At 40.8% G+C, this 25,954-nt stretch overlaps 1 long non-coding RNA gene across 1 annotated transcript in view; it reads left to right on the top strand.

The window, feature by feature from the left end:
• The first annotated feature begins 775 nt into the window (after window positions 1-775).
• Window positions 776-25,954, top strand: part of LOC144458581 (uncharacterized) — a 161,722-nt gene continuing 136,543 nt past the window's right edge. The window contains exons 1-2 of the long non-coding RNA XR_013487951.1: window positions 776-1,307; window positions 3,639-3,693. This is a non-coding gene — a long non-coding RNA (uncharacterized LOC144458581). The remainder of the gene's footprint in view (window positions 1,308-3,638; window positions 3,694-25,954) is intronic.

The following is a 25,954-nucleotide window of genomic DNA, read 5'->3' as shown; positions in this document are numbered from 1 at the left end:
ATTTTTTTTAAATATCTTTAATCTTTATTTAACCAGGAAGTCCCACAAGAGAGACCTGGCCAATGTAGCAGCCACTCAAATCACATTACAATGCGACGAATACAACATATGATACAAAAATCCACAATAAAACAGCAACTATTCAAACATCGTGGCCTCTCAAGAAAAACAAGCACATATCTCTGTCACCACATTCTTTATGATGCCCTTAAATTCATCAATGGATATAAGTGTTTTTAGATCTTTTTGGAGATTGTTCCATGTCCATGGTGCACAGTAGGAAAATGCAGTTTCCCCCAGATCTGTTAAAACTCTGGGTACATTGAAAAGCAACCACCTGGAGGAGCATAGCTGGTAACAACCAGAGCTGACACACAGAAGGGAGCAGAGGTAGGCTGGAAGTTTGCCCAGTATTGCTTTATAGATACAAATATACCAGTGCTGTTGACTGGGAATGGTCAATGATGTCCAACCTACCAAATCATAAAGAATGCAGTGATGAGTAAATGACTTTGCATTTGTAATAAAACATAGGGATGCATGGTACACTGAATCAAGACTACATAAAATATTTGCATGAAACAAAGACTTAAACAGTAGTCAAAATAGTTGCCGATTAATGTTGTAATCAACTGACTTATAATCTCAGTTAGACTTGCATATGTTCATATGTTTTGTGTCCAAAAATCTTTTTTCTAAATTAACTAGTAACTAAAATTAATAATATTTGTAGTGGAGTAAAAAGCACAGTATTTCCCTCTGAAGTGTACTAGAGCAGTACCTCACAATTTTACTTAAGAACAGTACTTGTAAATGTACTTAGTTATGTTCCAACACTGACTTTTATACACTATATATCTACAACTGGAATATTATTACTGATGCTTCAACATGTGAGCAGCATTTTGATGTTGTGGAGATGGACACTATCGTATTTTGTAAGTCGATCATACTGAAATGTTTGAACCTACATTTCCATGACAACAGGGCAAATTACATCTGCTAATGATGACATGATCAAAAGCCCCAGAACAGCAACTAAATGAATCTTGAGCTAAGAGTGTTTTGCCAACTAGCTATAGTCCTCTAAGAAACCCAAACTAGAAAGGGATAGATATGAAAAGAAGTCAATGTGATTTGGTTGACATGCAATTGGTGTTTCAATATGTCCAATCAACCTGCTGTCAATATGATGTTCCTTCAACTTTACAGAGCTTTGAGCCATCTGTCCACAGATGGATGAGCTGCTGAGGGCTGCTTCCCATCACTTACATGCAGGAGAATTTACAGAACACACCTTTAAAGAGGTATGACCACCTTTTCTCCTCCGCGTACACTACTGTACGTCAACTCATTCAACATTAAAGCATGTCAGAGTGTAAAGCTACAACATTAGCTTTGTTGTCATAGTTAATCCATCTCTGTTACACCACAGTTTGATGCCTTTCCTCATACATTAATGCCCTCCATTCACTTTTCCCTGTGTGTTCCACTTTGCTGGAGCACATACCATACCACCAGCAGTGATAATTATCCCGTCTTCAACTGAATCCAGCATAAAAGCAGGGTACCTCACGCAGAGCCTGCAGAAGGTGGTTAATATCTGAGCAGACCTGTCAATCACAGCCAAGCATCATTAGGTATATCTGTGCAGCGTTCTGGTACAGATGCTCAGTCTTTGAAGTTTTTACTCGGCACGAATGGATCCCAGACTTAAAAATATATTTAGTTATTTAACAATGTCAGCTCGGATTGAGAACAGGAGTTAAGATTCGCATAGTTTCACTGAAACACCTTTTCATCTCAACATCATGATAACAAAAAAAAAAAAAAAAAAAAACAGTATTTGTGGCTCACACAAACATTCAACCTTTCATCCACCTTGCCTGAGGGTAGTTAGTTATCTTTCTACTCGTGTGGAAACTCTCATCCAAGGAAACTTTACAGAGTCTGCTGGTCTCTGCTCACCCAAGTGGCTCTTATTGTTCTTTAATGGCCAGCAAGCTTCGCAGTGGCACCAGATAACGAGCAGGTGAGTGTTATCCAGTAGCTGTATTGAGCTGCAGCAGCGTTAATCAGCTGGTAACAGTTGATTCCTCCTGAGAGCGAACCTGCCAAGCCGTAATTGAACTAATAACTGTCCGTGATGGCACTGAGGTTGCTGTCAGGAGACCAGCAGCTGTGTAGAAATGTCTTAACTTTATTTAGTGCACTGAGTTTACAGAAAGAATTTTTTTTTTATTTTTATTTGTGGTAGATTGGTTTGTTTTTCCTTTATTCGCGAGGTTTTAAAAAAATTGTAGCCTACTATAAATCAGCCAATTATACCTGGGTCATGAAAGCTATTAGGTTCACAAAGTGTTTTTCCACAGAGAAATCCTCTGACACACAGGAAGTGATGCATATGACACTTCTGGCAGCAGCAATTGTTTGGATCAGCAATTGTAAGAATCTGATAATTAGCATGAATGAACCGATAAAACCACTTGGAAATGCAGAGGAGAAACCTCAAAATGAAACATGTTATGCACCAGAGCTCTCTCTCAAACACAGAGAAGGAGAGAGACATGATAATAATAAAAAAAAAGATGAAATAGAAATTCTGGCTCTGTTGCATCTCCTCAGGACTTTATTGTTGTGAGAGATAATAATCAATACACATTTGATAAAAAAGAAGAGAGATTGTTATCATTATTTTTTTAAGGTCCCTAAAAATATTCTAAATATAGTGTACACTGGATAAAATATGTTTTGCTGCTGCCACCATTCACAGCCACCACACTCCTTTGACAGAAACTGTAATTTTAACTTGCGGAACACCACAAGGAGTTGGTGGTCTACCCCTGCCTCTATGTTTTGAACAAACATAACAACAATGCTTTGTGCAAGTATGTTTAGCATACTATGCTAGTGACATAGGTCACATGACGTATGTGACACGTGTGCCTTGACATTACAGTACATAAGTACCAAATGTACTTAAATTAAGCCAAACCAGGATAATTTTTCTCGAAACCTAACCACATACTTTTGGTGTCTAAACCTACAAATGTTTTTTTTCCCTTTGGTCTCGGTATATTTTGAAAAGGGAGTGTATGCATTTAAATGCATTTGAAAACAAAAGCTTATTTTGAAAGGACTTAACACATGTAATAAGCTTAAATTATATGTCGCCCAGTGCGTCTTGTAACGCTGCTAAAGGGTGCTCTGGTGCCTCGGTATCTGACGCCGAGGGCCACTGAGCAAGCGTTGGTATTTGATGCGTTGGGAGTGAAAATGTGTCGTATTGGCAGATTGATCAATTATGGAAATACTAGTATTAGTAGTATTAGTAATTGCAGCTGTGGTGAAATGCATGAAATTTGATGTAAAATGTTTTAAAATCACTACATAGTCTTGCCACTGAGTGGCAGTATTATGTAAATTACTGTGTTCCTTGAAACATTTATTTGTAAATGAAGAAGAAGCCAGTTGTCCTCTGGCTCAGAAACAGGTGGAGTTTTCTGAAGTTATCTTTGATGTTACTCCATGTTTATTGCAGGTTTACAGAAGCAGACATTAGTGTGTTGGCAGGTTTGCCATAATTGGAGCCAATGGATTGTATCGTAACAGAAATCTCCACCTGTTGTCTCCTCTAGAACCTGTGATAGACAAACTGGTGCACCAGCTGCTGGGAGCTGCAGTCGACAGGAGGTAGTAAATGATGCATGGTTTCCCTACAATTCCACTTTATTGTATTTCTCATTATCCCAGGCATGCTCCACACAGTGTGGATGGATTCATTACAGACGGAGTTAGTCAATGTCTGTGTAGCTTTGCTTTTAAAAACTAAATGAAACAGAAAAAGGATTGACGATTTTTTTTAGTCATTGAAATATAGATTGCTGGTGCTTTGGAGTGTCTGCCTTTGACTGATAGATGAGGAATGAGGAAGTGGGTTTGTTTACAGTCCCTGTGGCCTTTCATGACATCTGTGGCCCTGTGCAGCTCTGCAGGCAGCAGGGGAGTTTACACATTAAGTGTGCGTGTGTGTGTGTGTGTGTGTGTGTGTGTGTGTGTGTGTGTGTGGCGGGGTCTTTCTTTAACAGATGGCTGAGGGTGGCCTTTGAGAAGCTGTGGATCTGGAGCAGCACTCTGATGATTTATCTTTTTCTCGCTGTCTCTTAATCAGAAACAGAGGGAAACATTCTTCACTGTCGGTGCTTGACAGCAGTCTTTGTGTTCGACGCCTGTTGTTGACGGAGTGGCAGGCCACACAAATGTAGTATTTCCCTCAGCCTGCCTGGCAGGTGTGGCTGTTTAAGCGGAAAATCAATCAACTTTGGCAATTTCTTGCTGTGTTCTTTCACATTATTTTGAGGACTAGGATTCTGATTAAATTGGATGCCTTTATAAACAGCCACCTATTAAAGTCACATTCTCAGCCTTCAGGTGTAATCAAGGGTTTTTCTTACCTTCATTCCCTCCCCCATATTTCCCTGCATGTGTTGATGCTTGACTTCAAATGAGAGCATGTTTGCTTGAAAATAAAAATGTAGAAACTGTGACTCCTTTGGTAGTATATTGGAAAATGTTAGCGGCCAGTCTGCAGGGAGAATTGTTGTTGAAGCCCATATACCCCCTATTGTATTCTCTGTACCCATCTTATGTGTTTTGCGGGGGTGGTAATGCTTCCAAGATTTGGACAAACAAAACAAAACAAAACGATGTTTTGTTGTCTCTGTTTTATCAGCACTCTGAAGCTGGAGGCAAACCATGACAACACCATCTGTATCAGAAGCACACAGACAACTCATAAATGTTGGTGAAGAGGCTTTACCTTTACCTTCTTTTAAAATATGTGGTTCAAGTCAAAGATAAGATAAAAGTACAAACCTCAATAAAAACAACAAACAAATCTTGTGCATATGCTCAGTTCTGAGTTAGGTTTTTTTGTAGACCTAAACCAAGTGGTCTGAGAGTGTTATTTTTGTGGCTCGTTAAATGTAGATTGATTTGAGTGTTCAAAGCTTCCCCTGTTTGCTTTGTGCTTTACATGTACAGTTTTACACCTTGTGGTTTGTCCGGTTTGTCACACATCGATTTCCTGCAGCTGAATGAGCACACATGGCTTGAAACAAATGTCAGCGTGGCTGCCACAGATGGCTGTGCTATTATTCATCAATTTCTTAATAATCCAGTAAGAAATGATTAAAGTGTAGTGAGGGTTGAGTGATGTGTGGTGGCCGGAGAGAGCTGGAGAATGTGGCTGGGGAGAAAATTTGGCTGTCTCTTAGCCTGTGGCTACTGTGACCTAGATCCAAATAGCATCAGAAATGGCAAAAATGGATGGGTAGATGAACTGCAGAATCCCTTGCAGAAAAGTGATAGGTCTTTACATGAGGAACCTTTTTCTACATAAAATACACAGATCCAACACAGATGGCACCGGACGTCAGTATGACAGACGTAGGACAGATTCGTTCTGAGTGAAAGAATATTTATTTACATGTGCACATAAGTATGAGAAATGGGAAAAGTCTTTGGTGATTAGACCTATTCCAGGAGGGTGGTAATGATTCAGTAGATCACGGAACCCCTCCTATGGAGTCTAGATGCTGGTGGTGTTAATAGCGGTGATGAGATGAGGTGAAGAGGGAGCTGAGGATCTGGATGAGAAGAGGAGTGGGCATTTGATGAGCTCATCCTGGGTTCTGGATAAGGTGAATGGGATGGAGGAGGTTGCGACGATTCCACCTATAATGAAAGCTGACAGGAGCAGAGCAGATTTAAAGTTTGGCAGCGGCAAAATGATTGGCTGAAGGAGATCGTGGCAAAGTTTAATTAGATGGATATAGCGTAAAGAAAGTCTTCCTGATTGAACTTACCCTGAGCTTCATTTGAAATGTCTTACAGCATTAGGATTTCACATTGTTTTGACGTTGACATGATGCTGTTTTGCAGACGTTGGGTTTTGGTCCCCATACCTCATGGCTAAATGTCATATTTGCATGTCAAGATGATGCTTGCATGAGACATTTGGAGGATGTTGGATTTTGGTTACTTAACAACACAACTTAATACCAATAAAATGTCAACATGATTTCTAGTCATTCATTCATCTTCTAACCGCTTCATCCTCTTGAGGGTCGCGGGGGGGCTGGAGCCTATCCCAGCTGACATCGGGCTAGAGGCAGGGTACACCCTGGACAGGTCGCCAGACTATCACAGGGCTGACACATAGAGACAGACAACCACTCATGCTCACATTCACACCTACGGACAGTTTAGAGTTATCAATTAACCTAGTCCCCAATCTGCATGTCTTTGGACTGTGGGAGGAAGCCGGAGTGCCCGGAGAGAACCCACGCTGACACGGGGAGAACATGCAAACTTCGCACAGAAGGGCTCCCACACCCGGGATCGAACTGGCAACCCTCTTGCTGTGAGGCGACAGTGCTAACCACCACACCACCGTGCCGCCCATTTCTAGTCATTATTTTACATTATTGGTATTAGATTTTAGCCTGGAAATCCAGACCCAAATCTAGAAAGATTTAGGGTCTGGCTATGAGTAATGCAAATGGCCCAACTCAAGGGTCGGTACCAAGCATGCATTTGAAAATATCACTGTACACAGTTGGATAACACTCCGACCAATCAGAACAATACAGGGGGTGACGTATCCAGAGCTTAGCTACCAGCGGAGCTAACTGGTAGATTAGACTCTTGCCGTATCCAGTCGGCAAAACAGCAAAACGTCCTTCTTGCAAAGGAAAGACTCGAGCGCCGTCCTCTGTTCCTCTTTTAGAGAAAAAGCCAAGTCTAACTCGTTCATTGTAGCGGCCAAAGCCATTTCAAACAACTGGTGTTCATCCATAGCCATCGTCGCAGCGCTGTCGTCATCTGTTTAGCTCGCCTCTGGCCCGCCTATATCAGATACACCGATGTGATTGGTGCAGCTCGGCTACAAGGGCATAGGTAATGAGCATCATTACTGATTGCCAGAGTGACTCGCTGAGCAAATTCAAATTGTGCTCTCGCGAGAACTCTGGATTTCCAGGGTAATTTGATGTTGTCCTGGCATCAAATTTTGGTCACCTGATGTCACAACCTAAATTCAACCAAATATCAATGTCTAACAATATTGGTTGCCAACTGAGAAGACTTTTTTGGATCCCAAAAATTGTTAGTTAACCCATATCTCTTAACTTTGCCCTTAAAAATGTGTTCTAATAGCAAAATACAGTTACAGTAAATGTAAATATTATAATTCCCATATTTGATGAGCACCCCAAGTTTTTGTGAGTTTTCATAATAAAAGAGCTACTCATTTTCCTCCCAGCTGACAGTCTGCAGTCCCTCCTAGATGTTCCAGTGTAATGCAGTAGGTCCAGTCCAATGCAAATTCAGCCAATCCCTGTGTATTCTGGGCAACCTTGCAATTTTGTCCAGTCGCCGCAACTTTACCACAAATTTTACAGTTTAAAACAGGTAAAATCTCATTTCATTGTAGAGCTGCATGCAGCGTATTTATTTGCCCAGCCTTTCTGTGTTTATCATGAGTCTGCTGCTTTGAGACTGGAGCTCTTTGTGTGAAGTCCCAGACACACAGTGACAGAGGGGTCATCCCTATGTTTCCAGGGTTCTATGTTCCCCGCTTACACAAAAAGGGTTCTATGTTTCCCGCTTGGTTGAGCGGGAAACATAGAACCCGGGAAACATAGAGCCTTTTTTGTGTAAGCAGGGAACATAGAACCTTTTTGCAGGGTTAAGTGGGGAACATAGAACCCGGGAAACGTAGAACCCTGGAAACATAGATGCGTTCCTGTGACAGGGCTAACTGTTAGCATCATAAAGCTAACGTTAACCAAGAGTTATTTACAGGTTTAATGATAGTGGAGCCTGCCTAGGTGGCAAAATATGACAAGTAGTGCTGAGATCTTGTTGTCCTGTGTTAGCTTGTGCTAACTAGGCAGAAAGAGCAGGAGAAGAGCCTCTCATGGGGACAATCCTTCAACACTGCATCGATCGGCAACAACAGCTGATTGTGGCCCCCAGCCCCCAACCATCACAACTAGATCCTTATTCTATCTGAAATACTGAATGCTCATAATAATACGCTCTGCCTCGGCACTTCCATTCCATAAATACGCCTATAAACATTGCAACATGCATTGCATTTTTTTTAGAAAAGCTGCCGTGAAATCAGCCGTTTCAGGCCACAGCAATCACTAAAACAGCCTGTAAAATCATTTTCTCGTAGTGACCAACAGCACCCATTTTGCTGTTGGTCACTACAAGAAAATCTTAAAATGTCAGAAACTGTAGCTGATTGGCCACCAGAGGATGCCAAGACTTTTTGGCACACAAATGCTTTGGTACCAGAAGGAGAAACAAATAACAATGAAGACTGCTGTTACAGTCTAAAGATCTGTCCATTGATTGTGTCTTCATTTCTACTCACCCCTTGACCAGAGTGCATTGAAAAGCTTTACCTGGGTGCAGGGGGGAGGTGAAGACATCTAGTGCACAAATAATTCAAATTTGATAAAAAATTGCAATATGGCCAAGTGAAATGACCAAGGAGCAGGTAGAGTGTGTCACAACATACTGTTACTAATGAAGCGTTGTGGTGCCTCACAGATTCCCATTCATATTCCAAATGTAAGGGAACATGCTTGTTTAGTACAGACCTGAGCCAAAATCACATCTTGACCTTTTATTTATTTATTTGTTACTGAACATGAAATGCAAAAATTACCATTCCCACTGAAATTGCGACTCATATCACACAGTAACAATATCTGTCAAAATAATTTCAATATGTTTTTTTTTTTTTTTGCATAATGTGCAGCCTTAAAGACATTGTTCTAAGTCTCTCTTACTGAATGCACAGTATATCTGATGGCTGTGTGGTTGAAAGGACCTCCTATGCTGAGAATATCAATAGATTTAATACCCATTCATTGTGAGTTTGCCGCATATGGCAGCAATACAGCAAGCAGAAATGTGTTGTATGATAATATCTTTAAGAAGCTCATGACGTAAACTCTGAATGGGAAGGACTGAATCACTGGCATATTTCATAAATGGATGAATATGAATAGATCAGCCAGTGAATACACTTTATGATGCCCTCTGTATATGCAGAATATTTCAAAGTCTAAGTGCCACTTCTCATAAAGTTTGCTTTTAATGACCCTGTTTTATAAAACCTGGGCTGCACATATAAGGTTCTCCGGCCTTTCAACTGTTTAAAAGCCAATTTTCTGTGAAGAGCGACTTAAATCTCTCTTGACTTCAGGAAAAAAGAATCCAAAAGCAAAACTAGAGAGTTTCTGAATGTACCCAGCTTTACCCCAGGGATCTCCAATCCCCGCAGCTCCAAAGGCTTACATGACTTCCTATTTTATAAGCAGCTGAGCAGGAATTGCGGGAAGCTCTCTGCAACTGAAGATGATACAATGGAGCTGGGTGGGGTGGGCTCAGATAAATGGGGGGGGGGGGGGGGGGGGGGGGGGGGACTCAGTGGAGTATAGGACATATAAATGTCCTTGAGAATCAAAGAATCCAGTAGGCTTTTAGCCAAACAGCTCTGCTTCTTTATTTTGCTCATCCTAGTCTCTTCGGTGCGGCTGAAATCCATTTTTTGGCAGGCAAAAAGAGAAACGCAGCAAACATTTTTCTTTTGTTGCTTTTGCTGCAGATTAAAGGATGGTGTGGGATAGTACAGCATCCGAGTATATGCGTGCTAGTATTTGTGGATTATGCGTATAGTTTTTTTTTAGCAAGACAATCATCTGAGTTGCACAAAAGACAAATTTTAGGTTTGTCATGTCTTATATAAATACAGTTTAGTGACAATGTGGTTATAGTCCCCTAATATTCCAGCAAATCTCTAGAAATTAACTAAGTAACTGGAGTGACTGACCATGTGTGTGATATTTTTATACACTTTTGGGTTGGATGATATGACAGTATACACCGTGCAATGATAGAAATGTGTCCAACAGTGGAGATTTGATTTTTCACTGAAGTGTGGCAGTTGTTTTTTGTTTGTATGGAAGTTTCAAATAAAAAAGAAAATTATCAAATGTGATGAGGAACAGTATTTTAAACTATTTCTACATTAAATTAGAGTTCTTCCGCTACTGATACCAGTATCGGAAAAGCCTATTGAAACAACTCTGGGAAACTCTTGGAAAACCTCTGATACTGTCTAAAATGCTTGATTAGGTATTGGTGAGTATGTGAGTCAATGCACCAATGTGATACTACGTAACCAATTAATAAACTTCAAAGGAGTTTCACACCCAGATAAAATGACAGTTTTCCCAGAAATCATTTCTTCCTTGCTGCTCTAAAACTGCAACCTACACAGCAAGTTGTGCTGTGCAGCCACTGGCAACCACTGTTTTAGAATTGCAAAGAAGAATTGACATATGGTAAATAGTGGACCGCTAGCCGTTGGCAAAATGTCAGGAATTTGGCAATATTTCACACTAGTGAAATTTTGTTTTTTTTGGCATCCATTCTTTTAATGTATTAGTTCATGTTTTACAAAGGTGTTAACCTGACCAATGCCATACGACAATGATAGCAATCATTTTACATCCATACAAGGTTAGTAGTATACAGCCGTTTTTTAAAAAATTATTTTTCTTTTTAACACAGTGGTATGGGATCAGTACTTGGTATCAACTGTTACCCAAAGTCAGGTATCAGAGTTGGTACTGGGAAGGAAAAAATAGTATCAGAGCATTTCTTAATTGAATTCACAGAACAATTACTGTATAGTGATGTACACTATTGCCATATTTTAAAATTACATATAATGTTGTAATAGATCTTGGCCATATTGCCCACCCCTAATTTGTCTGCACAGTTTGAATTTCTTTCCTTCCTTTTATTTCAAATTTAAAAATAGCCAATTGCTTTTATTTGATAATATGAGCCAATTAGGTTGTCCCTATATGATTGACCCGCATTTCCTCACATACAGGCTTTAAACTCTGCTCACTTGACAGACTTAACCAACAGAATACAGCTTACAAGATCATTTCCCTGTCAGAATCAGTTTCCTTGAATTAGTACTTGATCTTATCGACTCACTGAAGCCTCCCTTCAGCCTTATCATGGGGCCACACTGCGCGTGTGAGCCAGAGGCAAGACTGTCAAGATTTAGTTTTGAGTCTAAACTAAGAGACCACAGCTCTGGAGTATCCTACATGTTCTTTCATTAAAGGCAGAGGAAATTATAGAGTGAAGTCACCCTGAAAATGAACTTTTGTTCAGCGTCATACGGAGCCTCTGGCTGTTTTTGAGCCATCCATGTGATCCACCTCTGTGCTTTGTTCCTTCTGAGTTCACATGAGCATGCTGGCTCGCAGGCAGAAGTCATTTTTTGTATGTTAACAAACCCATTTGACATTCTCCTACTGTTTTTGCCAATTAGCAAATTAATGTTATGATTCCTTGGTAAATTTTTCATGTTTTAGCTCCTCCAGAAGTTTTATTTTTGCCTTTTGTTCAACCAAGTAGCTTACCTGGAAACTGACACAGAGAACAAATTAATATTCTCCACCTCCATCTGTAGACTCTGCTCTGTTTGCACAAGAAATTTCTCCTTGCCTTCCTACTTTCCATCCACTCAACATTGCTGATGATACAGCCTCTATTTTCTATGCCTTCCAACATTTCTAATTTAATTTAATTGAATCAAATTTGATTTAAGGGATTACTCCGCTCTCGATTTCTTATCGCTGCTCCAGCTGAGAAATTGCTTCCTCCTTAGCGCCTAATCTTTAAGCAATTTCTTGCTTCCCAAAAGCCGAAGTGAGAGGGAGAAGATGTAAGAAAGCTGACACTTTTATATTTGTTGCAGGTAAATTGATAGATTCAGTGCTGCAATGAAGCATTTCATACAGAAGGGTGGAGATGATGGCCCTGTCACACAGATGGCTCAATTAGACTGAGTCAACACTACACAGAGAGGAGGCACCCTACTCTTTAAAAGTGATCTCCAGACTGGATATTTCAGGAAGTCAGAGGGTAAAGTAATTATAGCCACAATTTATCTGACTGAATAAACTTCAGTGTTGCGAAAGGTCAAGGGCTAAGAAGAAAATGGTCAAGAAGAAATACAGTTGTACTAAGAAATCAGGCCAGTATGCTTCTTCATAAGCACCTCCTCCCTCCATTACCTTTCAGATGTCAGATTATGTCTGACTTAAAAACGATGTTTCATGTGAGGCGGTGCCTTGTGTCCTGCTGAGTGTTGTGTACCTGATGCATGTTCTTGTCTGCTCGCATTGTGTCGTCTCGTCACTTGTTGGATAAGCTAAAAAAAACGTAACCGTAAGTTGTTTATTAACCTAATCTTTACCCTTATCCCAAGATTAAACCAACAGGAGACCTTGCGTCTAACTGTAACTCCAAGCAGAGAAGATTTTTTATTTTTTTGGGGTCATTGATTTACAAAGATATATTCAGATTTTGGCGTCTTGTTCTGCAGGCATGGCTGCAACCACGACAAATGTTAGACTTATTTGGAGATATTCAGATGACTTTTACCTGACTGCTGATAATTTCACAAATTGACCATTATAATCCATCCATCCATTTTCATAACCACTTACCCAATTGAGGGTCGCGGAGGGGCTGGAGCCTATCGACACATAGTGACAGACAATCATTCGGCCAATTTCAGAGTCACCAACAGGGTCCAAAACTAACACTCGCCACTCGCCAATTACGGGTAGATTTTGTCTCTGGCTGGTAAATTTTTAAGACCACTCGCCACGAGTTATTTTTTTTACAAGCGAAAAATGCATTTTTTGTTACTGGAGAACGATGCTGGTATCGGCTGGTTTCCTGGCAGAGTAATGTGTATTTCAGGCAGGATCTCTGGTCACATAAGTGCGTCATGACGTTAACACAGCGCGCCGAAGTGGATAGCTGTTGTTAGGCTCGTTGGTGAGGCGTAGCTGTGAGGCTAGCGTAGCGTTAGCCGCAGCATGACCGGAGGGAAATATAGCCAGTTAGCCTCCGCTAGCTTCCCAGCTAGCCCCGGCTCTCCGTTTGGATCCAACCAGAGCACCGAGCCCCGGTTTGTTATTCAGGTTAATGTGGGAAGAAGCAGCGGGTTTGTTGGGCAGCTGAGTGAAGCTGAGTGAAGTGGAGCCTGCGGAGGAAACACCGGGACCGTCTGGATGTAATAGTCCGTGGAGGTGCTGCGGTGCTCGGCTGCACAGATAGGAAACCCCTCGGCTGACAGGATGTATCACTCTCTCACTCTGCTACTTTGTTAATAGGCTCGTTCGAGATGAACTGCGCCTCGCCTGCAAAGTAGACAAGAGCAGGCGGCCGCAGCGGGGGGGCGGTGACAAAAAGCTGCGGTGAAGTCAGACAGTTTCCCGACAGTTTCCAGCAGCCTTCAGTCCATACAGGAAGTCACAGACACACTTACATCCTGTCTGGAATGATGTCAGTTCATTAAAAAAGTGATCAGACCCATATATCAGTTTGTTCTCAGTCTCCAGTTGTTTTAATTATGATAGATTAATTTATTAAAATGCTTTACAGGTGATCTGTAGTTTATGTTCATGGTTCAACCTCCATTTGATATGAATTCTCCTGTAAATCAGCATCATATCAATTTGTCCTGTCCCCTCAACTACACAGGCTGAATAAACTGTGTTTGACTATAAAGTTAATATTTTCAGAGGAAGACAACAGCTTTCATTAAAGATCAGTCAGATCCAGTCAGGGCTTCACATCTGTACAGATGTTATTTTAAGAATCCTCACATCCCACTGACTGCAAGTCTCTGTGTTGCTAAATACTTCAATAATTAAACCATCCAATATTAATATAGTACAGTAGACTCTGTATAGTTTATGATGAATGCATTCAGTCTCTGACAACTAAACTTCACCATCAGTCACACAACATGTTTTCTGTTACAGAATAAACCTTCAAATCAGACAAATACAATCTTAATCTCTAAAATTCAACAAAATGAGTAGTTTATCTAAAACGTCATATTATTGAGTCGACATCTAAACCAATCAGTTGTTAGATCAGGTGAGAGCCAGGCGGTGCAGTCGGTGGAGAGCAACTGCAGCACCTGGCTCTAAAAACTGCGGCCGCCTTGCTCTCGCGATTTTATCGCTGTTCACTTTTGTAATACGTCAGAGCAAGTTGGGATGAAGTCGGACACAAAACTAACCAGCATGCATTGTGCGCCAATCGCCGGTGATCGAATCTGCGCAGGCCTTAAGTGACTTGACTTTTTTTCCTTTAAATTATTAATTATTTGGTTGGCTGGTAAAATATCTGCCTGGCTGGTAAAAAAAATTCACTTACCAGCCAGCCTGGCTGGTAAAAGTTAGTTTTGGACCCTGGTCACCAATTAACCTATCCCCAACCTGCATGTCTCTGGACTGTGGGAGAAAGCAAGAGTACTCAGAGAAAACCCCAGCGCGGGTTTTCTCTGGGTACACACGGGGAGTGCCGCAGACCATTATAATGTTATACTGAAAAAATGTACAACTAAATAGTGCTTAAATGTATTGATATCTAGATAAAATTTTGTCCAACCACAAAAATCTACTCAGATAATGTATTGTCTTGCATCAATAACATATTTTAGAGGTGTTCTGGGCATGCCCACCTAGTCGGAGGTCCCAGGGCAAACCCAGAACACACTGGAGGGATTATTCATCTTGTCTGGCCTGGGAACACCTCAGAGTCCCCCAGGAGGAGCTGGACAGCATTGCTGGGGAGAGGGACGTCTGGAATACTTTGCTATCCCCCGTGACCCTGCTTCTAGTCTAGTCTAATTTTACACATTTCAGAAATAAATTTAGCCCATACTTTGCCACTGAGTCCAATGTCTCTTTTTGTCCTGCATTCTTAGAAACGTGCACACAGGTTATTGTATAAAATATGAACGTGCACTGAGAGCACGGGCTGAGACAGAACTGTCATGGAGCTGGCTGAAGCATGCACTGCTATGTCCTGCGAAACCACGCCCATTAGTCAGCTGTGTGGAGGTTTTTCACTCCCCTCTCTAGCGCTCTTTATTCATTTGGTGTACAAGTGTACAAGACTGGTTGTGTTTGAGCATAACCTGACCCTTTTAATCAAGCGTAACATTTTTAATTCAACATAACAATATTACCCCATGTTTGATATTTATGCAGGTAAAATAGTTATAGAGCTTGCTGACATTTTGAGATGTCGTGTGATAAATCAATAAAATAAGGACTTATATTTAAATATATTATATTTCTTTATTTATCTTTTGACTAGAGAATTTGAAGTAAAAATAGTTTTTGTGTTTCTGGTCAATTGAGATTTATCTCCAAACTTAATCTAATTTCTGCTCTAGGAGTCGGTCTGTCTGTGTAAATGTTTGTGTAACTAAAATTGCAATCTGCCATCTGCTTAGTGAGAGAAGACAGTGCTGAAAATGTGTCCACGTGTCCTGGTGGCTCAGTTAGCACCGTGTACCCAAATCGGCCTGGAGCTTTTGTCGCATGGCAACTCCCCACTGTGTGTGTGTGTGTGTGCGTGTGTGTGTGTGTGTTTTCCCTCGTGGATGTGGCTGTCGTAGAAACAGTAGTGCTACATTGTTTTGTAATGGCGCTGGTGGACAGTTCCAGTCAGCTGTGTTTCTGATGAGGATTAATGTCCTGAATGACCTCAGTGTTTTGTAAAATGATTAAAATCAATGACGGTCCATGACCACTGTGGAGACGCTCTGGTTGACTCGCTATCAAATGTCCTAATCAACCGTGTCAGGTCAGTCAATCCTGCGTAGAGGACATGCTGCCACCATAGACACCCCCTAATGTCTTTAATCAGATTCTATTACCGGACAGACCTGCCCAGGTTACATCGCTCTGTTCTTGGTCAGCTGCTTCAACCGAAGCCAAAGTGAAGCTCGGTTGAGGTGAAAGGCTGCTTGACAAGACGCCTGGGTGGAAGCAGTGTGTGTGTAGTGAAAAAAAACTCACTCCGCAGCGCTGATGAAATCCACTCTGTGGTGTATTGATCTGGCCTGCGGTTTGATTGATGCTGTCTTTAAAAATTCATTAGTTTGAGCCATGTGGGAGCTGCAGGGCGGCAGGCGCTCCTGTAGGGCACATTTGTCTATGTTTACAGAACCAGCAACGTTCAGTCAGCAGCAGAATAGAGGCCTGACAGGGACACCCAGGACCCAATGAGGCACACTGTCACTGTACCAGATGCACAAAACACATGCACAATCCAGAAAGGTTAAAAAAGTAGCTAATATTTTGCATGTTTCTATGCACATACATATATATCTGTTGTTATTATTGATTGCCTGGTATGGAGCACCTCATCTTTTCTTTGTGCGTATTGCAGACTGTAACAGGGCCTCTTGTTCTGCTGCAGCACCACAAATCCTTCATCTGAGCAGATGTAAAATATATACACTTCATTTAGAAGCGGTGGTTGTTCACTTATCCACCTGAATCCCGGGTCATTAATCAGCTGCAGGGGGATTTTATGGGATACTATTAATAATGTATTGTGGTCAAAAAGTCTGTTTTATATTAAACATTTTTCATATTTTCAGATAATCACAGGATCTTTTGAAAAGGGAGAAAACACCATGAAAATTTTATTTTTCATCTTTTATCTGAACTTTGTTGTAGCAAAACTTTTTTAATTAGCTGCGGGAAGTGACAAACACTCTCAAGGGCTATAGAGCAGGAGCCCTTTCTTCAGATGTGTTTATGAGACACCAAGAAACAACATTCAGGAACGGAGTGTGCTGAGCATCAGTTTATGCCTTGCTGCTTCCTCACTTAGTACTAATGTTTTCCTGCATAATTTTGTCTGTCTGTCTTTTACTAATTTTACAAATTAGCAGACAAGAAATCTGTACTCTGAGTGCAACATCATGTCAGGCCATAGAGTGTGAAATGGCTTGTAACGTCACAGTATGTGTTAATTGTGTTACTTTGAATTTGTGAGGTGAAACTAAAGTTCACTGTGGAGGTAAACGAAGAATCCAAAAACGGTAGGGATGTACTGGATTATCAGCTGAACATCAGTATAGGCCATCGGCTTATCGGCAAATAAGATGACCTCCACCAATGGCAGTGGCTGATGTTTTTTGTTGAGTCACATCAATTTTGCACAGGCTAAAGAGCAGGAACTAATGGTGTCCGGTCGTCCCTGGGGACAACAGAAAAAACAGTTTGGGAAGAACAAAGACCTTCCCTGGGACGCCCTCAGGATGAAAGAACGCCGTAAACCCATTATCGTTGCATCAACGCGCCATACTGTTTCTCTGATAATGCAGCCTTGTGAACAACAAATCTGAGTTAAAATCATCCACAGGACAGCTAACGTTAGCTGTTAGCAGCTGGTGGTCTGAACTGCTGACAAAGGCTTCATTGAGTTACATTACGATGTGTTCAAGCTCTATTCTCTCTCTCAAGCTGTTGTTGAATTGGATTAAAGGGAGCTGTACGTTTCATTGACTTAACTACAAGTCACCAATACTACACATGTTCAGTTCTTATTCATGCTTGGGATTTCTGGTACGTTATAATCTTTAAAAGTCAAATTCTCCCTTAACCTAGAAAAGGTAGCCTAATATTGTGCAAATCCCTGCAGACACGCTGTACATTGTAAACATTAGTCTCTGACCCTATACCTGTATTGTATGTCCCAAATGTCTCTAATGAGTTCACTGTGAGCATGTGGGGTATTGATATTGACCCTTTCTGACTGTCAGAGGTCATAAATTACAACAGGGGATTTACCCAAATGGATGTATCCTTGTGTGCCTCTGTGTGTTGGAGCGGCAGCAGTGGTGAAACGGCACATGAAGAGTTAATCACCTGAAGAACATCACATGCTGTGAAAAATACACTGACTTGATGAGCAGGGCCATTAACATGCCAATTAAGGCTCGTTGTTAATTGTAGCTGTTTTCTTCAATTAGTGCTGATTGGAGGCAGGACCAGTCAGTGCTTAATGATGAGCAATGGGTCAGCAGGATAGAGCTCTCACAGCGATGACAAGTGAGGTGAGGAGGGTGAATGAGCCTAAATAGCTGCGAGGAAGAATTAAATTTAAGCCAACAGAGGGAATAAAAAAGAGCCAAACAGGCCGAGAGAAGCTAAATGAGAAGGGAAAGGCTTTTGTTAGCCTAATCATCCTTCTGCTGTAATTGTACTTGTGGCGAGTATCACATTGAAACCCTACACCCACTCAGCTACCGCCACAGACAAATGCCCACAACGCTCTCACTTCTACATGAAAGCAGAGACTGAACAGAAGGCGATCCCCGCAGTCTGTGCTCGCTGCTCCCCCGCAGTGGATTCTGGGTCAGGTTGTATTCACCAGCAGAGCAGAGGGAAAGCCTCGGCTGCCAGGACATGAAACGCTACGGAGCTGCCGGCTTTTTGAAGCAGGGAAATGAGAATTTGCCTCTGCCTGAGCTTGCATCACCCCTGCTCCTCGCCCACTCCCACGATGGAGTGGGGGAAAAGTTCAGACACACCGTTCCACACGGGCTTTGTCAGCGCCGACCAAAGCCCACGCTTTTGTTCTCCATTTGTGTGAGGATGTATGAGTGATAGTCATTTTTTTTATGTTATGTCATGGAGGCTGGGCAGTCATTTATTTGTATGTTGCTCTGCTGACATACTATATTACAGCACGTGTGCTTGTTTAGGTGATGAATGTGCCTGCATGTGCATACGTTAGGTGTGAGAATACGCCCTCAGCTAACATCATCACAGTAATGTGTTCTTCCTCATGACTCAGTTGAATAAAATAGCACTTCTGGCTCCAGCTTGTTACACAAGAGGCTTGTGTGAGAACATACACTAAGACAGTAATGACTGCTCTATTCTGCAAATTTGAGCGTGCATATCACACTCTCAAAGGTAACACAGGCATCCTCAGGGGGAGGAAGTCTGTATGGTGTTCACGTTAGTTGTCGAAGGGCCGTGATGTGTGGCAGTGTTGCAGTCTTAGATGGAATAATGAAATCTGAGAACGACTCCAGTCTTGACTTAAATCTAACTTTATGCTTCTGTGAGCACTGATTCATTTCCCTGTCATGGTAATTAGATACACTGCTGGACATTTGCTGGTTTGAATAAAATGTTTACAGTCGTAGCCGTGTTCTGTCACAAATGTCTCAGCGACAGATTACAGTATTAGAAAAATAAAGCAACACCTTCAAGCCCTTTGTCACTATACTGAGAGACATTATGCCCTATTTGAACACCTTTTCAGATGTAGAAGAAGTGCTCAGATCCTTTACTTGGCATTTAATTGAAACAATTATTTGAACATCAGGATATACTGTATATATTAATTTATTTTTCTGCAGTGATAGCACCCCACCATAATGTTCTGCATGGGAGGGGGTGAATTTTTGGTTCTGACTGACACTGTTTGTGCCAGTAATTCAGATGTCTTCATCTGTGTTTTGTTAGTATGGTGTTAATAAGACATCAGTGAAGATGATAGAGTTGTGGGAAACATCCACCCAGAGGCTCAGTGCTTACATGCTGTTTCTACAAACACACTATGTCCAAAACCATTTCTTTGTCTTCTAAAAAATTGGAACATATACACACCAGCAGAATCACAATTTACACTGATGTATGAAAAAAGCAGGAGAATTCAAACTTTAGTTTTTGATCACTATGGAACAATGTTTCCTCAAGAGGGTCCCCGTTTGCGCTTGTCACCATACTGGATTTTCTAACTTTGATAGAACACCTTAAAGAATAGAAACATCAAGAAATATTGTTATTTGTTTTTTTTTTTGATACCATGGGGAAAAATTGACATTGAGGTCATAAAATGAAAAAAATAATTAAAAGGTAAATATGACAAGGCTATAACATGATAGCAGCGACTTTTCTTGGTTAATAGCAGAGAACAGCAGAATGAATGTAATAAACATTAACAATAAGAGTAGAATAGAATATATCTTTATTGTCCACCATGGCTGCAAATTTGTCTCATATATATATAAGATATATTTTATATGCTGATGATATGATTTGTTTTTAAAGGGTTTTATAAAGCATTATCTACTGAGTGTGAGAGAGCACAACTGTTACTGTATAATGAGTATTGAAACCATCTTAAATAACCAGAATCAATATGTATCGATAAATTTATATTTTTCAATGCTCTTCCACTGATGGACAATATGGCAGTAACACACAATGAATATTAGAAATGCCCCAACAATGGGAGGGAAGAAGAAGAAGACTGCAAGTGAGTAGACATTGACGTAAACAATTTGGAATTTCAATTATATTTTTAGAAATGGCTCTGCAGATGCTTAATGAGGACTCCTGATGCAGAATGTTCTGTTTCTAAACGGTATGTTTTATATATTGTATGTCTTACTACAGTATTAGTGCTCATGCTTTAAGATGTCAGCAGTATTTTCATATCGTTGCTGGATGAGACTTGAGTTCAAGAACGAACTGCTGTGTAGCTCAGTCTGATGAAATATATTTTATATGCTGATGATATGAAGTGTTTTATAAAGCATTTATCTACTATTACTTTTCTCTGTACTTGAACCTTTTTCTCTTTTTTAAGTTGTCTGTAACCATTGACGCAAAAACATTGCCATCACTGAGATCTGTTCTCTCACCTTGTGGCTTTGTGTTCTCTGTAAGACGCATTCACTCCAGCATTTGAAGTAGTTTGGTGACACGTGTAAAAAGACAGATACTTGGCCAATTGTAGACGAGGAGGGATGTTTTATTTGTCTGGAGCTTTTGCTCATTGATTCACAGAGAAACTAATGAAGGTTGGAGCACAAAGGTGATTAGCTCACAGCATCACAGGAGCCTTAGCTCTCTTTTCTAAAGAGGAGAATAATAAAATGTCTCTCTGTGGCTTTTATAATCAATGTTTATTCACATACTGTATTCATTCTATCTGCGTTTCAAGCACCTTCAGATAAATATTTGATCGAACTAGGAGATGTTTTAACTGTATTCAGCCTTTCCTCAATGAAACAAAGGTACCAAATTCTTGAGAGATTTGGACAGTTAGTGTGCTTATTCTTTAAAGGTCATGAACAAAGACACCAAAGTTAATGATGTTCCCCCTCCTATCCTCAGGTGCTCCACACAGCTCTTCACCGTTCATTATATCGATTAAGCAATATCTAAAGACAGTAGAAACTTTGGTTATAACATTTTCCTCACATTTTTTGTATTTATTTATTTATAATGTGAACTGTTGTTTACAGCAGTTATCTTGAGGTGGTGAAGTTATTGAGATCTTTGACTTCAGTAACAGTAATAACACAGTATGAGAATATTTCAGTACAAGAAAAAGTCCTGCATTCAGTATTTTACTTAAAGGGAACGTTCAACCCAAAATCATAAATACGTATTTTTCCTCTGACCTGTACCTGTACTATTAATCAATTTAGATTCTTCTGGCGTCAGTTTCCGAGTGTTGGAGATATCAGCCGTAGAAATGTTTGCCTTCTCTTGAATATGATGGAACTGGATGGCACCCAGTTTGTTGTGCTGAAAGCTCCAAAAAGAAAAAAAACAAGAAAACTTTATTTCCATATACAGAATTATGCGAATCATTTTGCCATTATGGCTCTGTTCTGGGGACTCTCTGCCTTTCCCCGGGCCTACGCAGAAAGCCTCTTTCATGCGCCTACATGAAAAGCATAAGGCGGAGAGAGCAAACCTCCCTGCCCTTCCATGCGCCTACATGGAAAGGAACAGAACAGAGCCATCAGTGACAAACAGAAATGACATTGATAAGTCAGACACAGCATGAAAAGGAGGAGCTGGGGTGGAGGCAGGTTGCAAAGCAGCTTGCAGAGGAAGCAGCGGCAGTAGGCAGGCCAGAGCAGTTCGCAGTTTCATGTTGGAACTATTTTCTTTTTAGCAAACTACACCTGCCAACCACAGCACACAAGGAAGCGTGCATCTACTGCTAGCTCACCTAGCACCACTAAACTAGCTAACGTTAGAGCTCAGCTGAGAAGGATGCCATAATGTTTTCATTTCACGCTTTTACAAGTATGGACCTCTCGTCCATGAGGGGATGCACACTTCCTTCTGCTTAGTTTTGGCGGGTGTACTTTGATAGGAAGGGAAATAGTTCCGATGTATTTTTTTTTTGGGCACTTTGAGCACCACAAGCCGAGTGCCATCTAGTCCCATTATATTTGAGAGAAGGCAGACATCTCTACAGCCAATATCTCCAACACTCAACAATTCACGGCATAACAATCTAGACTGATAAATAGCACTACAGGTAAGAGAACAAATAGGCTCTTTTACTTGGGAGTGGATTGCCCCTTAAAGTTAAATTGCTTAAGTATTAGCAGCTGCAGTAAACAGGGCACTCATTATGCAAAATGGCAGTGTTATATTTAACATGTATTCTTGTACGATAGTAGAGTTGCACTTTTTCTGCTGTGACATATTTAGTTTGACTATGCATCATATTTTAGAATCTGACTATATGTTTTACATGTAAAATCTTAATCCAACTATGGTTGGTACATAAATACTGTGGAGTTAATGTAAAAACTGAGTTTACCTCTGAAATATAGTAGTAGAAAGTAGCACAGGATGGAAAAACTCAAAGTGTAAGTACCTTTAAAATTGTACCTAAGTACAGCTCTTGAGTGACTCATGATCATATCTGATCAAGTCAGGCACACGTTTTGGAACAGTTGAATGTGCCAACCAGTTGTCCTGTGATATGCTGTCCATTGTCTCCATTCACTTAAATTTCTAGCAGGTGAAAAAGGTACTGTACAACCTAAAACTTTAACCCTGACAGCAGTTGCTTTTCTTTTTACCGCAGTGGCATCAGTGGTTACATAACAAAAACAAAAGGAGAGAAGATAAAGCTTGTTTCATTTTACAATTTTCCCTTTACCTATCATGATCTCCACCTTTTAGCCTACTTTTCATGGTTTCAAAGTTTAGAATATCTGTACATGTTTCACCGTTTCATCTGTCATTGAGTGTGTAGATGCTTTTGTTTTCCATGGATGCCATTAAGAGGTTCGTTGTGGTTCAGACAGAGGTGGTGTTGCTGTGGGAGGATGGAGGTGGGTGGTTTTGCTGGAGAGACGTGCCCTGATAAATCACATCTGTTCTGGAGACGTGGGCCTGATGCCTGAACCGAAGCGTGATCGAGAGGTGAGGGGAGGAGAGATGATGAAAAGGGGAGAGGAGAGAGATGGAAAATTGAAACTTAGAAGGCCTCTCTTCGTCTTTTTCCTCCTTTCTCTTCGCCTCTGCTTGTTCTGTCATCTCTTTACAAACAGGAAGCTACTGTAAATACCTCTAAGGTGCATGCTTGAGTAAATTCATCTCGTTACACTGAGTAGTAACTGAGATGAACAGATGGAGCATCACAGAGCGTTACATAACTGCTGTTCTAATATTGACCATCACCCAAATGTTATGACTGTAGAAAAGCGAAACATGAAAGTAACTCAGGGATACTGGCAGTGTGCATTTCTACGTGGTGTTGTTTTTTCACCCTTTTCAACATGTAATCACGAGAGCAGGCATGTTGTGAACTGTATGTGACTCAGAGTTTATGCATTATACACCTCGACAATACATTTGCAGCAGTGACACGTTTCTGGTTCAATCTAACACCTGTTTAATGATGCTGGCTCGTGGCTCCACGGGGAAACCATTTAATAACTTCTCTGAGGATGTCACCAGGGGTTCAGGTATAGTTCCCCAGGATGTCGTGGTACTCCCTTCCCTTTGTTGCAGCTCTGGATGTGACGGTGACTGGTGTTAAAAGCCATAGCTTAATTACCATACTGCAGGGGCTCCCTGGGCCAGAACTCCTAAATTACCAGAATTACCCGCCTGTGGTGTCACATTAATTGTAAAGCAAACACTTGTCAGTATAAAAGATCATTTAAAAACTCTTTTTGAAAGATAAAGGGAGTGGGAGGATGGACGAGAGGGCACGCCGCCTGAGGCTTTTTCAGACCTTTGAGAGTTAAATGCGCCTGAACTCTTCAATGGTACCGCCGTGCATCAAATTTCTAATCAGGCTGCTGACAAAGAGGCAGGTGAGCCTGTGTGCTTACTGCTTTATTTTGTTTCATTTGTACAGTGTACAGTGATGATGCACGCTGATCAGTATCACTCTAAGTGTGCTACAGTTATCCCTGTGCATAGTTAGCAACAGATAAGGCAAGTATGATTTAAAATCAGCACAGGAGAGGGAGGTGACACAGAAGGCAGCTAAACATCAGATGAAAACCTTAAAAGAGAAAGACAAGTGACAAGGCTGCAACTTCTGACTATTTTGATTGTCTTATGATTATTAGGGGTGTAACGATTCAATGATCAATGATCATATATCATCAATCCAAAGTGAAAACATTGATCAATATCATCGTCTTGCCTTTATTTTGAAATTTTGTGTCACCGTCAAACAGGCAGATAAAGAAAAGCAGCCAAGAAAAAGACAATGAGTATAGCATTATTTACTCTGGAATAAATCAGCAGTTTGGAAATATTTTTAGAAATAAATAAATAAATTTAGAGAAAATATGATCAACAGAAATAGCACATGTCACATGTAAACAATGCCGTTATCATGTAAAGTACTCAGGAGACACAGTGTACCTGCCTGGGCGAGCATCTTTTTTAAATCGATCCAGCTTTTTAAGTCAATATCGACCCAATATCTGATAACAGTAGCCTTTTACACAGAGATTGAGCTATATGGTCACTACGAAGTCCCTTCTTTATGCTATCTTTGCATTTTTACACAGAACCAAACAGCGGTGCCTTCATGCCACACCATTGTGTGATTTGAAACAGCATGCAGGCATCACAGAATCAAAAGAGGCATGACAGGCTTGACATGTAACACAACAGTGTCAGCTTCTAGTTCGACATATAGCATACGTGTTGACAGCACTTCCTTAATCTTACACAGCTTTATGAGGAGAGGCGCATGTCAAGGGCTCAGTCCATTGTGTCCGACCCTCTGCATCCTTTACATGCTGAGTTTCAGCTGCTTCCTTCAGGGCAGAGGTTTATCCTTCCAAAATGCTATACCAATAGGTACAGATGTTCCTTTGTCCCATCTGCAATAGTTGCCCTTAATGGTCATTGATGCCAGCTCATGTTGGTTTTTTTTGTGTCCCGTGTGTAGTCTTGGTGTTCTGTATGAGAGCTTTATTGTCATATTGTATTGTTATGTCTCCCTTTACTGGCTGCAAACCAAATTGCCCTACTGGGACATTAAAGTTTTACCTTACCTTACCTTACCTCAACAATCATTTGCTGTCCCTGTTAAATGGTGGCTGATCTTGTCCTCTGCTCTGAGGGTAAGGAGCTCCCAGACATGATTGTTATCCCAATTTGCGGATGTTTTCGACTGCTGTTCTTTTTCTTTGAGTTAGCTGCTAACTGCTTCTAGCTACTTTTTGAATGTCCTGCATAACAGGTTATTGAAACGTCATACCCGTGCCGCCCGTGATCCCATCCTCTCTCATTTATACAGATGTCGTTTCTGTGCTGTTACTACCTCTGATGTTGGCTCTAAGGTGAGACAACTCTGTTTCCCCATTGTACCTTTCATACAGAACGGCAGGGTGTGAAATTCCAGCCTTGAAAAGGCAGTGTTAAAGGGGCTAATATCAGATTGGTGAATGTCTAGGTTATAATATTAATCATTGCAGAATAGCAGCGAATCTTCAGACTGGAGAAACTGAAACTGAGTTCAAGTTTTCCTTTTCTGCTTGAAAAATGACTTAAATGTTTAATCAGTTATCCAAATACTTGATTAATTTTCTGTTAATCAACTAAACAATTAATTAACTAATCATGCAATGCAAGCAGGCATGGGAACAACACAATCTTACAAACAGAAGGCCAAGCAATACAGAACAGACGAGGCCAGCATGCCA

The sequence above is a fragment of the Epinephelus lanceolatus genome, chromosome 18, assembly GCF_041903045.1.
Source record: "Epinephelus lanceolatus isolate andai-2023 chromosome 18, ASM4190304v1, whole genome shotgun sequence".
Taxonomy (NCBI): domain Eukaryota; kingdom Metazoa; phylum Chordata; class Actinopteri; order Perciformes; family Serranidae; genus Epinephelus; species Epinephelus lanceolatus.
This window is presented reverse-complemented; position numbering and strand designations above follow the sequence as displayed.